Below are 14,549 nucleotides of genomic sequence, written 5' to 3'. Positions count from 1 at the left end.
TTATAGCCCATTGAAACATCTTTACAGTGCATACATGTATTTATTTTTATGTGGAAATTACACCTATTCCTTAATTTTGTGAAAAAATAAAATTGGACAATGAGCAACAAGAGGTCAAAGAGTAACGCCTTCATCATATACTGACTTTATATTTACTAACTGTCCTCTTAAGACAGATGTGTACTACATCATTAATTCTTATAACACTCTTGATTTGTTAGAGAATGCTCCTATGCTCTCTTTCCTAACACGTTCATCTATAGTATTTCAGATTACCTGCTAAGAAGTGGGCATCAAGACACGATGACTATCTCTGAAGGGAAAGGAAGACAAAAAGGGCAAAACTCACCAGGCTCCGATTAACAGAAGTGTCTTTGACATACAGTATTTTATTTTTTATTTTTATTTTTATTTTTGAGATGGAGTCCTCCTTTGTCACCCAGGCGGGAGTGCAGTGGTGCGATGTGATTCTTCTGCCTCAGCCTCCTGATTAGCTGGGACTACAGGCACGCACCATCACGCCCAGCTAATTTTGTATTTTTAGTAGAGATGGGGTTTCACCATGTTGGACAGGATTGTCTCGAACTCCTCACCTCAAGTGATCCACCAGCCTTGGCCTCCCAAAGTGCTAAGATTACAGGCCTGAGCCACCACACCCAGCCCATACAGTATTTTAGAAGCAATGAACCCGACAATCTTTCTGCTGAGGTGGTCCAAGCACAGTCTTCCGTGAAGGTAAAAGTAGCCAAGTAATTGATTATAGTAATATTTTTTAGCTACATGATTTGTTAATAAAATTAGGGACCTCAAGATTATCTGTCTCTTCACCGTGTAACAGCACCCTTATACAGTCATTAGCTGTATTTGTAATTTTGAACTAAAGTAGGAGTTAACTTGATTACTATGTTTGCAGTATCTTTTCATTTTATCTTTTCATTTTAAACTAAGTAATGTTAAAAGAGCACACTGAAAGCACTTATAACATGAAACATCAATACATCCTTCCCTCACAGAAGCAGATAAACAAAACCAATTGCTCCCAAAGAAGAGGGGTTTTTAAATGAATAACTTAAGCAAACTAAAAGCAACCTGAAATCAAGTAACCACTATATCAAAGCCTAATAGCCCTTATCCTTTTTTTCTCTGGCTGTTTACAAGGCATTAGCCTGGGTGTCCCATGGTGATTCACTGACATATTGTGTCCTCCTTCTATCCTTTTTCTCTAGCTCCCTTTAAGTTAAAGTTCAGTTTTAAAGAACATTCTCCATGCAGTTGGAGCACACAGAAGAGATGAAAATCAAATTGATATGTCTTTCTAAACATGCAGATTACCTGGGAGGAAGGTATAGAGAGCAAGAATAATGAAGCCTTTTTATTTAGTACCTATTAAATAGAAAGAATTATAATTATATATATTAAATTTAGTAACGCATACAGTGATCCTGTGGGATAGATATCACAAAACCCCTTTTATAGATGATTTAACTAATGTTCAGAGAACTGAAGTCATTTGCCCAAATTTATGCATGTAAGAAATAGCAGAACCAGTGGCTCCATTTAATGAGTCCATTGTGCCCAGTGACTGATATTTCTCAAAAAGATCTTCTTATATTGATAAACTAAAAATGTACAATATTTTGAGGTAGTTAAAAATATTCCAAGCCTAACATGTCTTAACATAAGCCAAATAATCCAAATGTGTAACATCTGCTCAGTTTTTTGTTTGTTTGTTTGTTTTTTGTTTATTTGTATGTTTGTTTTGATGGAGTCTCACTCTGTCGTCGCCCAGGCTGGAGTGCAGTGGCACAATCTCAGCTCACCGCAACCTCCGCTTCCCCGGTTCAAGCTATTCTCCCGCCTCAGCATCCCGAGCATCTGGGATTACAGGCGCACACCACCATGCCCAGCTAATTTTTTGTATTTTTAGTAGAGACGGGGTTTCACTGTGTTAGCCAGGATAGTCTGGATCTCCTGACCTTGTGATTCACCTGCCTTGGCCTCCCAAAGTGCTGGGATTACAGGCATGAGCCACCGCACTTGGTCCCCTGCTCAGTTGTTTTTAAGAATGCAGGAAGTACATTGACCCCCCATATATAATCAATAATAGTATCTAACATAGATCTATTTAGTGTAATTATGTTAAAAAACAGATTTTCTCTTTTTGAATATTAATTATTAAATAAAAAATTATGATCTCCAATGTCAACACATGCTAATATGGCCGTTATCATTGATAATATAGTACATGTCGAGTAATATGGTAAGTTCTGGACACATAGGTGAACAAAACAAGATGTGGTCCCTGCCTTTAAAGAGCTTACAGCCCAGTAAAGGAGACTGCTTACTAATTCAACAAATCTAAACTTTTCATTATGATTAGTGCCATAAAAGAGAGTTACATGGTGCTTGAGACTGGGCAAGAGGTCACGGTTAGAGGTTTCATGGCTAAGCTGAGGAAGAAAGAATATCAGTTTATTCAGTGATAAGAAGACAGAAGAGTTTTCCAGACTGAAGAAGAGCACGTGCAAAGGTCCATTCATAGGAGGGAAGGGGCATGATATATGTGTAGGACTGAAAGAAAGCCAGTGATACTAAAGAAATGAGAGCAGGCTCAGGGAAGGTTAAAGAGGGAGATGGCCCAGACCACTCAGGACCTTGTAATCTACGTTTAATACTTTCTTTTTAAACTTTAAAATGATTGAAAACCACTGGAGGGTTTCAAGTGGGACAATGACATAATATAATCTGCATTTCATAAAGATCGCTCTGGCTGCAAGACGCACAAGGAATTGGAGAGGGTCTGAAGATAAAGCAGGTAATCAGTCAGAAGGCCATTTTTTGGTCTCTCCTGGGTCATGGTAACTGCTACTAAGGCAGTGGTGGTAGTAGAAGGAAAAAATATTAAAGATGTTTGGTAGGTATTAGGATGTACTAGATTGAATGCAGAAGTAAGAAAACAGGAAACATCAAAATAACTCATAAATTTTTGGCCTAAGAATTTAGTAGATGGTGTCCTTTCTAAGATAGAAGAACTGCAAAAGAATCATGTTGGGGGTTAAGGTGGTGGTTTTATATGTTGAGATTCAGACGTAGAAGAGAGGTCCTTTGTGTAGCTAGACATAGGGGTCTTCATCTCTCTCAGGAAAACTATTCAAAGCTAAAAATTGGTGTTGTCCGCATATTTTCACTTATAAGTGGGAGTTGAACAATGAGAACACATGGACACGGGGTGGGGGCATCACACACTGGGGCCTGTCGGGGGGTCGGGGGCTGGGGAAGGAATAGCATTAGGAGAAATACCTAATGTAGATGATGGGTTGATGTGTGCAGCAAACCAACATGGCACATGTATACCTATGTAACAAACCTGCACGTTCTGCACTTGTACCCCAGAACATAAAGTATAATCATTAAAAAATTAAAATAATATGAAAAAAAGAAAATTGGTGTTGTAACATGTGTTTTGGAAACAAGGCATTTGTATCAAAAAACATTCTCATGTATCTGATGGCAAGTGAATTCTATTATTATCCAGTTGGTTCTATTGATGGCTCTTTTAGGGTATATTTGGGCCAGGTCCTACGTCTCTTTCTACTCAGTTGCCTTCCTTGCCTTGATATAAAATCCTCTCCTTAGTTTCCATGTTAATTTCCAATTATAAATAGCTCAACTTGGTTTGTTCTAAAAAAATGAAGGGGCACAAACAAGACATGAAATATTTTCTCTAAATTAGAGAGAAATTATTCAAATTTTGATTAAAGAAAACTTTCAAATTTAGGTACCAATCATCAAATATCATGTATTTCTCTCTTTAATTTCAAGAATCCTAGAGTAACCTAAGGCTTAACACACAGTTATCATCCAATGTAAAATATTACCCAGATATAATTCATGACATTAAAAAATGATTGGGCTATATAATAAGTTCTCTTTTACCATTAACCTTTTGAGTATCTATTATGCAGCCTTCTAATATCTTTTTCACATATATATTCTTCATACTGATAGGATAATGTATTTTTATTCTAATTAGTTGAAATTAACTTTTAAGATTATTAAGTTGGAAATTCTATCTTCCTTTTTTGTTTGTTTTTTGTTTTTTGTTTTTTGTTTTGAGACGGAGTCTCGCTCTGTCACCCAGACTGGAGTGCAGTGGAGCGATCTCGGCTCATGCAAGCTCCGCCTCCCGGGTTCATGCCATCCTCCTGCCTCAGCCTCCCGAGTAGCTGGGACTACAGGCACCCGCCACCACGCCCGGCTAATTTTTTGTATTTTTAGTAGAGACGGGGTTTCACCATGTTAGCCAGGATGGTCTTGATCTCCTGATCTCGTGATTCGCCCGCCTCAGCCTCCCAAAGTGCTGGGATTATATCTTCCATTTTTGTTAAAGTATTAGATTATCCCCTGCTGTTTTGTCTACTATTCAAATGGAGCAAAATTTGAGGAGGAAAAAAATGAAAAATTTTATCTTAGATACTCCCCTAGAGGAAGAAAAAGGAAATTCAGAGAGTTCTATAAAAGATTGAATAATTTTGGTTTATCTGAGGTTTTCACTATTCCCTAAGAGCCTCAGAGGAAAGGTAGTTTCTGGTATTTGCAATATCTTAAGGAAAACTGATTTTTAAAAAATCCTAAGTATTATTTACATAATAGGATGATCTTTTCACAAGCTTTAGGGTAAAGAGGGATTTTAAATGCACCATTTTTTAATTATGCATTTGCCTAGGTCACATCTTGTACTCATTTTCTTTATTGCCAAAAAGCATTCATTACGCATTTGTAGACTAACCACTGAGATACCCAGTGAATTCACACAAACAACTAGAATTTCTATAGACAGGAAAACACTGTGTCAGAGGTTACCAGCTACACATCATTTTAAAGAAATCCCAGCCATTTTCATTCGGTCTTATCAGATACTATAGATAACAATCAGACATGCTCCCTCCCAACTCCTCCACCTTCATCTTCTACTGAGGTTACTGAGATTTAACCACTGCCATACATTCATTTAATATTTAATATTTTATTCAATATTTAATACATTAATATTTGCAGCAAATGTTTTTTGTACATATTATAACCCAGGCTTACATGAGATTTAGATACTTTTTTTATTATTACTATACTTTAAGTTCTGGGATACATGTGCAGAATGTGCAGGTTTGTTACATAGGTACACACATGCCATGGTTGTTTGCTGCACCCATCAACCCATCATCTACATTAGGTATTCCTCCTAATGCTATCCCTCCCCTAGCCCCACATTCCCTGACAGGCCCTGGTGTGTGATATTCCCCTCCCTGTGTCCATGTGTTCTCATTGTTCAATTCCCACCTATGAGTAAGAACATGCAGTGTTTGGTTTTCTGTTCCTGTATTAGTTTGCTGAGAATGATGGTTTCCAGTTTCATCCATGTCCCTGCAAAGGACATGAACTCATCCTTTTTTATGGCTGCATAGTATTCCATGGTGTATATGTGCCACATTTTCTTTATCCAGTCTATCATTGATGGACATTTGGGTTGGTTCCAAGTCTTTGCTATTGTGAACAGTGCCACAATAAACATACATGTGCATGTGTCTTGATAGTAGATACTAAAATGGTAAATAAGATATAGTCCTTGAACTCAGATATTAACTAGAAACAGAAATAGATGACAAAAAAAGAACTGCAAATACCATGCATAGATAACATATGAAAGGTGTTTTTAAAAATTTAATTGGGAGTCCATTAGGCTGAGACAGCTTCAGTGCCTTGGGTTCCTCCATAAGCAAACCAAAGCCCGATGAAAACAGCAAAATGAAATTATGCTTAGCCAATCAGAAATCATCAGCTAACCTCTAAATATAGACTTTACCTATCAGAAACCACCACTAACTTCTAACTAGGGACTTTCCAGTTTAACCAATCAGATGCATTTTCTTTGTCTTTCTTCCGTGAACACCTTATAAGTTTCCTCTCTTGCCCCAGCCCCCTAACCCCAGTGGTCTGCTGCTGCCCAATTCATGAATCACTATCTGATCAAACAAACTCATTAAAATTTGAATATGCTTAAGTTTATCTTTTAACAAGGGTATGCCAAAGTTCAGCTGGACCAGAAGGTGTTCATCTCTGCATGGGAAGCAAAGTGTGAGCTAAATGTTGAAGGATGAGTTCAGTTTGTACAAATTTTAAGCAGGGGATAACATGTTCAGGTTTTCATGTAAAACAGATGAGTCTGTTGGCAGTGTGGATGATGACTGGAGCAGAGTAGGACTGGAGGGAGCACCATCACAGGAGAAAAATCACCCAACGAAATCATAGCCAGAAGGAGGAGAAAGGAAATATAAATTTTAGTTGAAACCATCTTACCAGAATAGGCTGTTTAGTATGTTAATCTAGTCAACTGAAGAAGCAGGATCTGTATCTTAATGTCTTGGCAAATGCTGGCATTCATCCCTCCTTATGAAGGAATACATTTTGGGGCTCATGGCAGAGAGCACAGAATAAAAGAGGAAAACAGGCAAACTCATGACAATGCATTTATGCTGCACGCCTTTTCAACTGCAAGGCCCTCCCTTCAATGAATGAGCTTACTTGGCCTGGCAAATGCTCACCCAGGCAGGCAACACAGAGAGCTTCTCAGACCCACGCTTGCTGGAAGCTGCCATCAAATTTAAAACACCTGTGGCATCGCAACCAAACTGAATACCAAATCAGTCCTTTGTAAAGGAGGGAGTAGCTGCTTGGGGATAAATACCCTCATGCGGAAAAACGTGCTGCAGAAAATGAGCTTTTTGTGCCAGCTCAACAAGCACTGCCATATTCTGACAGCTGCGGGCTGCAACGGGGACTTAGCAAGGCTTTTAAAGCAGCACTAGGTATTTGATGTTTCTCTCTAGCTGGATAGTGAGTTGTTGGGGGCAAAGCACCATGTTGCCTGCATCTGTACCCTACCACCTAGCGCCAAGCCTACAACATGATAAAGGCTAAACAAATGACTGTCAAACCGCTTTTAAAATGTTAATTTTTATTGGAAAGCCAATGCATTCGTATTTTATTGTCTTTTTTTCATAGCTTGGCCATTCAGCCCTGAAGAATATTAACAATACACATCTCTATCTATATATTATTTTTTAATTATACTTAAGGACACATAGAAAATAAGTAGTAAAACTTGGATGCATTCTATAAACTATACATGGTTCATGCTGTAGCACTCTGTCCATTACGTTTTTCTAGAATATTGTTTTGTTGAATCAGTTATTAAGATAGAATAGCTTAGCATGTACTTATAAACAATTTTGTATTGTGGTTCTGGTTTTTTCCCACTTTCCAAAAGCCCTGTTTCAATTTCTGCAGTTCTAAAGGAGTTTTGAGTTATTTTTAAATTACTTATTAATTAAGTAATAATAATTACAAAAGACAATTATTATAATTCTTAGCAACGTAATCCATGTTTATTCTAGAAAACAAACTCAATTGAAACAAGCAAAATGAAAAGGCATTCATAATTCCACCAACCAGAGAGAACCACTCTTAGTATTTTGTTATATACCTTTGCAGATATTTTCATTGGAAAATAAATGCAAATATAAAATTTCAGGTAGAGGGGCTTCAAGATGGCTGACTAGAGGCATATGGTACCCACCTCCTCTAAAAAGAAGAAACAAAATAGGAAGTAAATAATCACACTTCGGATAGATCACCTAAGAGAGAATGCTGGAATTCAATAGAGAAGTAACAGGAAACAACTAAAGCAAGGAAGCAGGGGGAAGCAAGGCAGGCAGCCTGCTTGGCAGGATCAGCTGGGAGCCAGGAGAGGCTCCCCAGTGTGGAAAAGGATAAGTGAGTGACCCCCCCACCAGTGGTCCATATTCCCTCTGTGGACTCCTGCAATCCAAACCACAGAATAGCCCCTCAACCCACACCGGCCCTGAGACTAACATAAATAACGAGCTACCTGGAAGCCGAATGATGGCATTGCTCCAGAGAAGGAGCTTAAGCTGGGTCCCACACACCTCCACAAGTCCTAAGAAGCTTCTTATCCTAGTAACAATGGCTACTATTAAAAAGGCAAAAAATAACAGATACTGACAAGGATGCAGAGAAAAGGGAACTTTTATATGCTGTTGGTGGGAATATAAATTAGTACAACCACTATGGAAAACAGTATGGAGATTTCTCAAAAAACTAAGAATAGAACTATGATATGATTTATCTATCCCACGACTATTTATCCAAAGGAAAAGAAATTAAATATATAGAAGGGATACCTGCACTTGCATGTTTCTTGCAGCACTATTCACAGTAGGCAAGATATGCAGTCAACCTAAGTGTCCATCAACAGATGAATGGATAAAGAAAATGTTGTACACATATACAATGGAATACTATTCAGCCACAAAGAAATATGAAATCATGTCATCTCTAGCAACATAGATGGAACTGGAGGTCATTACGTTAAGTGAAATAAACCGGGCACAGTAAGAAAAATACTGCGTGTTCTCACTCATATGTGGGAGCTAAAAAAGTTGATCTCGTGGAGGTACAGAGTAGAATGACAGATACCAGAAGCTGGGAAGGGTGTCTGGTTTGGTGGCGGTGGCAGTAGGAGATAAGAGAGGTTGGTTGATGGCTACAAATGTGAGTCTAAGTAGAAGGAATATGTTCTGATGTTCGATAGCAGAGTAGGATGGCTGTAGTTAACAACCACTGTATATTTCAAAACAGCCAGGAGAGAGGACTTGAAATGTTTCTAACACATAGAAATAATAAATACTCAAGGCAATAACCTAAATACCCTGACTTGAGCATTACATATTCTATGCATGTACCCCACAAATATGTACAAATATTATGTATTTGTACATATTTGTACATTAAGTGTTTTTTCAAAAACAGAATTATTATAGACAGGTTATTCTATAAGATTTTGTCACTTAATAATATACCATGAATACATACATTACAGGTACATACATACATACATACATTATGGGAATTTATCAAAAATGAAATATGTTTATCCAATTCTCTGTTGCTGAAATTTTAGGTTATTTTCTATATTTTCCTGTTATAAAGCATGCTGTGATGTATCTACTTGCAAATACACTTATGCAACATTTTTTCTAATTTTTTGAGCTATACCAGAACTTCATTTTTATTGTGATTTTCGTAATGATGCTGATTTTTAATATGTGAATTGTTATTAATTATAAGAGGCCAGGCCCAGGAACTGGTATCTTAAAGACTTTTTAAATGCTAAGCACATGACTTATATCTCTTAGCCTTTCTCTTTACTTACAATTAAAAACCATTGGCAGCTATGAATGTTATAATTAACTTCGACTTAATGCATTTTTAAAATATCTAATTTCAGCCATATCTTTATCATAGCAATAGGTTACAAAAATTATTTAGGATAATGGTAACTCATTAGATGCTCATTGATTTTCATTGTTTAAAATGCATAGGACTTAACTCAGAATTTTTAATGTAATTTTTTATTTTATTGAATTAATCTTTATTATTTTTTTTCCTTTTTTTTATTATACTTTAAGTTTTAGGGTACATGTGCACATTGTGCAGGATAGTTATATACGTATACATGTGCCATGCTGGTGCGCTGCACCCACTAACTCGTCATCTAGCATTAGGTATATCTCCCGATGTTATCCCTCCCCCCTCTCCCCACCCCACAACAGTCCCCAGAGTGTGATATTCCCCTTCCTGTGTCCATGTGATCTCATTGTTCAATTCCCACCTATGAGTGAGAATATGCGGTGTTTGGTTTTTTGTTCTTGCGATAGTTTACTGAGAATGATGATTTCCCATTTCATCCATGTCCCTACAAAGGACATGAACTCATCATTTTTTATGGCTGCATAGTATTCCATGGTGTATATGTGCCACATTTTCTTAATCCAGTCTATCATTGTTGGACATTTGGGTTGGTTCCAAGTCTTTGCTATTGTGAATAATGCCGCAATAAACATACGTGTGCATGTGTCTTTATAGCAGAATGATTTATAGACCTTTGGGTATATACCCAGTAATGGGATGGCTGGGTCAAATGGTATTTCCAGTTCTAGATCCCTGAAGAATCGCCACACTGACTTCCACAATGGTTGAACTAGTTTACAGTCCCACCAACAGTGTAAAAGTGTTCCTATTTCTCCACATCCTCTCCAGCACCTGTTGTTTCCTGACTTCTTAATGATTGCCATTCTAACTGGTGTGAGATGGTATCTCATTGTGGTTTCGATTTGCATTTCTCTGATGGCCAGTGATGATGAGCATTTTTTCATGTGTTTTTTGGCTGCATAAATGTCTTCTTTTGAGAAGTGTCTGTTCATGTCCTTTGCCCACTTTTTGATGGGGTTGTTTGTTTTTTTCTTGTAAATTTGTTTGAGTTCATTGTAGATTCTGGATATTAGCCCTTTGTTAGATGAGTAGGTTGCGAAAATTTTCTCCCATTTTGTAGGTTGCGTGTTCACTCTGATGGTAGTTTCTTTTGCCATGCAGAAGCTCTTTAGTTTAATTAGGTCCCATTTGTCAATTTTGGCTTTTGTTGCCATTGCTTTTGGTGTTTTAGACATGAAGTCCTTGCCCATGCCTATGTCCTGAATGGTAATGCCTAGGTTTTCTTCTAGGGTTTTTATGGTTTTAGGTCTAACGTTTAAGTCTTTAATGCATCTTGAATTGATTTTTGTATAAGGTGTAAGGAAGGGATCCAGTTTCAGCTTTCTACATATGGCTAGCCAGTTTTCCCAGCACCATTTATTAAATAGGGAATCCTTTCCCCATTGCTTGTCTTTCTCAGGTTTGTCAAAGATCAGATAGTTGTAGATGTGCGGCGTTATTTCTGAGGGCTCTGTTCTGTTCCATTGATCTATATCTCTGTTTTGGCACCAGTACCATGCTGTTTTGGTTACTGTAGCCTTGTAGTATAGTTTGAAGTCAGGTAGTGTGATGCCTCCAGCTTTGTTCTTTTGGCTTAGGATTGACTTGGCGATGTGGGCTCTTTTTTGGTTCCATATGAACTTTAAAGTAGTTTTTTCCAATTCTGTGAAGAAAGTCATTGGTAGCTTGATGGGGATGGCATTGAATCTGTAAATTACCTTGGGCAGTATGGCCATTTTCACGATATTGATTCTTCCTACCCATGAGCATGGAATGTTCTTCCATTTGTTTGTATCCTCTTTTATTTCCTTGAGCAGTGGTTTGTAGTTCTCCTTGAAGAGGTCCTTCACATCCCTTGTAAGTTGGATTCCTAGGTATTTTATTCTCTTTGAAGCAATTGTGAATGGGAGTTCACTCATGATTTGGCTCTCTGTTTGTCTGTTGTTGGTGTATAAGAATGCTTGTGATTTTTGTACATTGATTTTGTATCCTGAGACTTTGCTGAAATTGCTTATCAGCTTAAGGAGATTTTGGGCTGAGACAATGGGGTTTTCTAGATATAGAATCATGTCGTCTACAAACAGGGACAATTTGACTTCCTCTTTTCCTAATTGAATACCCTTTATTTCCTTCTCCTGCCTAATTACCCTGGCCAGAACTTCCAACACTATGTTGAATAGGAGTGGTGAGAGAAGGCATCCCTGTCTTGTGCCAGTTTTCAAAGGGAATGCTTCCAGTTTTTGCCCATTCAGTATGATATTGGCTGTGGGTTTGTCATAGATAGCTCTTATTATTTTGGAATACGTCCCATCAATACCTAATTTATTGAGAGTTTTTAGCAGGAAGGGTTGTTGAATTTTGTCAAAGGCCTTTTCTGCATCTATTGAGATAATCATGTGGTTTTTGTCTTTGGCTCTGTTTATATGCTGGATTACATTTATTGATTTGTGTATATTGAACCAGCCTTGCATCCCAGGGATGAAGCCCACTTGATCATGGTGGATAAGCTTTTTGATGTGCTGCTGGATTCGTTTTGCCAGTATTTTATTGAGGATCTTTGCATCAATGTTCATCAAGGATATTGGTCTAAAATTCTCTTTTTTTGTTGTGTCTCTGCCTGGCTTTGGTATCAGAATGATGCTGGCCTCATAAAATGAGTTAGGGAGGATTCCCTCTTTTTCTATTGATTGGAATAGTTTCAGAAGAAATGGTACCAGTTCCTCCTTGTACCTCTGGTAGAATTCGGCTGTGAATCCATCTGGTCCTGGACTCTTTTTGGTTGGTAAGCTATTGATTATTGCCACAATTTCAGCTCCTGTTATTGGTCTATTCAGAGATTCAACTTCTTCCTGGTTTAGTCTTGGGAGAGTGTATGTGTCCAGGAATTTATCCATTTCTTCTAGATTTTCTAGTTTATTTGCGTAGAGGTGTTTGTAGTATTCCCTGATGGTAGTTTGTATTTCTTTGGGATCGGTGGTGATATCCCCTTTATCATTTTTTATTGCGTCTATTTGATTCTTCTCTCTTTTCTTCTTTATTAGTCTTGCTAGTGGTCTATCAATTTTGTTGATCCTTTCAAAAAACCAGCTCCTGCATTCATTAATTTTTTGAAGGGTTTTTTGTGTCTCTATTTCCTTCAGTTCTGCTCTGATCTTAGTTATTGCTTGCCTTCTGCTAGCTTTTGAATGTGTTTGCTCTTGCTTTTCTAGTTCCTTTAATTGTGATGTTAGGGTGTCAGTTTTGGATCTTTCCTGCTTTCTCTTGTGGGCATTAAGTGCTATAAACTTCCCTCTACACACTGCTTTGAATGCGTCCCAGAGATTCTGGTATGTTGTGTCTTTATTCTCGTTGGTTTCAAAGAACATCTCTATTTCTGCCTTCATTTCGTTATGTACCCAGTAGTCATTCAGGAGCAGGTTGTTCAGTTTCCATGTAGTTGAGCTGTTTTGAGTGAGATTCTTAATCCTGAGTTCTAGCTTGATTGCACTGTGGTCTGACAGACAGTTTGTTATAATTTCTGTTCTTTTACATTTGCTGAGGAGAGCTTTACTTCCCAGTATGTGGTCAATTTTGGAATAGGTGTGGTGTGGTGCTGAAAAAAATGTATATTCCGTTGATTTGGGGTGGAGAGTTCTGTAGATGTCTATTAGGTCCGCTTGGTGCAGAGCTGAGTTCAATTCCTGGGTATCCTTGTTGACTTTCTGTCTCGTTGATCTGTCTAATGTTGACAGTGGGGAGTTAATGTCTCCCATTATTAATGTGTGGGAGTCTAAGTCTGTTTGTAGGTCACTCAGGACTTGCTTTATGAATCTTGGTGCTCCTGTATTGGGTGCATATATATTTAGGATAGTTAGCTCCTCTTGTTGAATTGATCCCTTTACCATTATGTAACGGCCTTCTTTGTCTCTTTTGATCTTTGTTGGTTTAAAGTCTGTTTTATCAGAGACTAGGATTGCAACCCCTGCCTTTTTTTGTTTTCCATTTGCTTGGTAGATCTTCCTCCATCCTTTTATTTTGAGCCTACGTGTGTCTCTGCACATGAGATGGGTTTCCTGAATACAGCACACTGATGGGTCTTGACTCTTTATCCAATTTGCCAGTCTGTGTCTTTTAATTGGAGCATTTAGTCCATTTACATTTAAAGTTAATATTGTTATGTGTGAATTTGATCCTGTCATTATGATGTTAGCTGGTTATTTTGCTCATTAGTTGATGCATTTTCTTCCTAGTCTCGATGGTCATTACATTTTGGCATGATTTTGCAGTGGCTGGTACCAGTTGTTCCTTTCCATGTTTAGTGCTTCCTTCAGGAGCTCTTTTAGGGCAGGCCGGGTGGTGACAAAATCTCTCAGCATTTGCTTCTCTGTAAAGTATTTTATTTCTCCTTCACTTATGAAGCTTAGTTTGGCTGGATATGAAATTCTGGGTTGAAAATTCTTTTCTTTAAGAATGTTGAATATTGGCCCCCACTCTCTTCTGGCTTGTAGGGTTTCTGCCAAGAGATCAGCTGTTACTCTGATGGGCTTCCCTTTTTGGGTAACCCGACCTTTCTCTCTGGCTGCCCTTAACATTTTTTCCTTCATTTCAACTTTGGTGAATCTGACAATTATGTGTCTTGGAGTTGCTCTTCTCGAGGAGTATCTTTCTGGCGTTCTCTGTATTTCCTGCAACTGAATGTTGGCCTGCCTTGCTAGATTGGGGAAGTTCTCCTGGATAATATCCTGCAGAGTGTTTTCCAACTTGGTTCCATTCTCCCCATCACTTTCAGGTACACTAATCAGACGTAGATTTGGTCTTTTCACATATTCCCATATTTCTTGGAGGCTTTGTTCATTTCTTTTTATTCTTTTTTCTCTAGACTTCCCTTCTCACTTCATTTCATTCATTTCATCTTCCATCGCTGATACCCTTTCTTCCAGTTGATCGCATCGGCTCCTGAGGCTTCTGCATTCTTCACGTAGTTCTCGAGCCTTGGTTTTCAGCTCCATCAGCTCCTTTAAGCACTTCTCTGTATTGGTTATTCTAGTTATACATTCTTCTAAATTTTTTTCAAAGTTTTCAACTTCTTTGCCTTTGGTTTGAATGTCCTCCCGTAGCTCAGAGTAATTTGATCATCTGAAGCCTTCTTCTCTCAGCTCGTCAAAGTCATTCTCCATCCAGCT

This window comes from Gorilla gorilla, chromosome 1, assembly GCF_029281585.2.
Source record: "Gorilla gorilla gorilla isolate KB3781 chromosome 1, NHGRI_mGorGor1-v2.1_pri, whole genome shotgun sequence".
In the NCBI taxonomy this organism is placed as follows: Eukaryota; Metazoa; Chordata; class Mammalia; order Primates; family Hominidae; genus Gorilla; species Gorilla gorilla.
Note: the sequence above shows the minus strand (reverse complement) of the source record.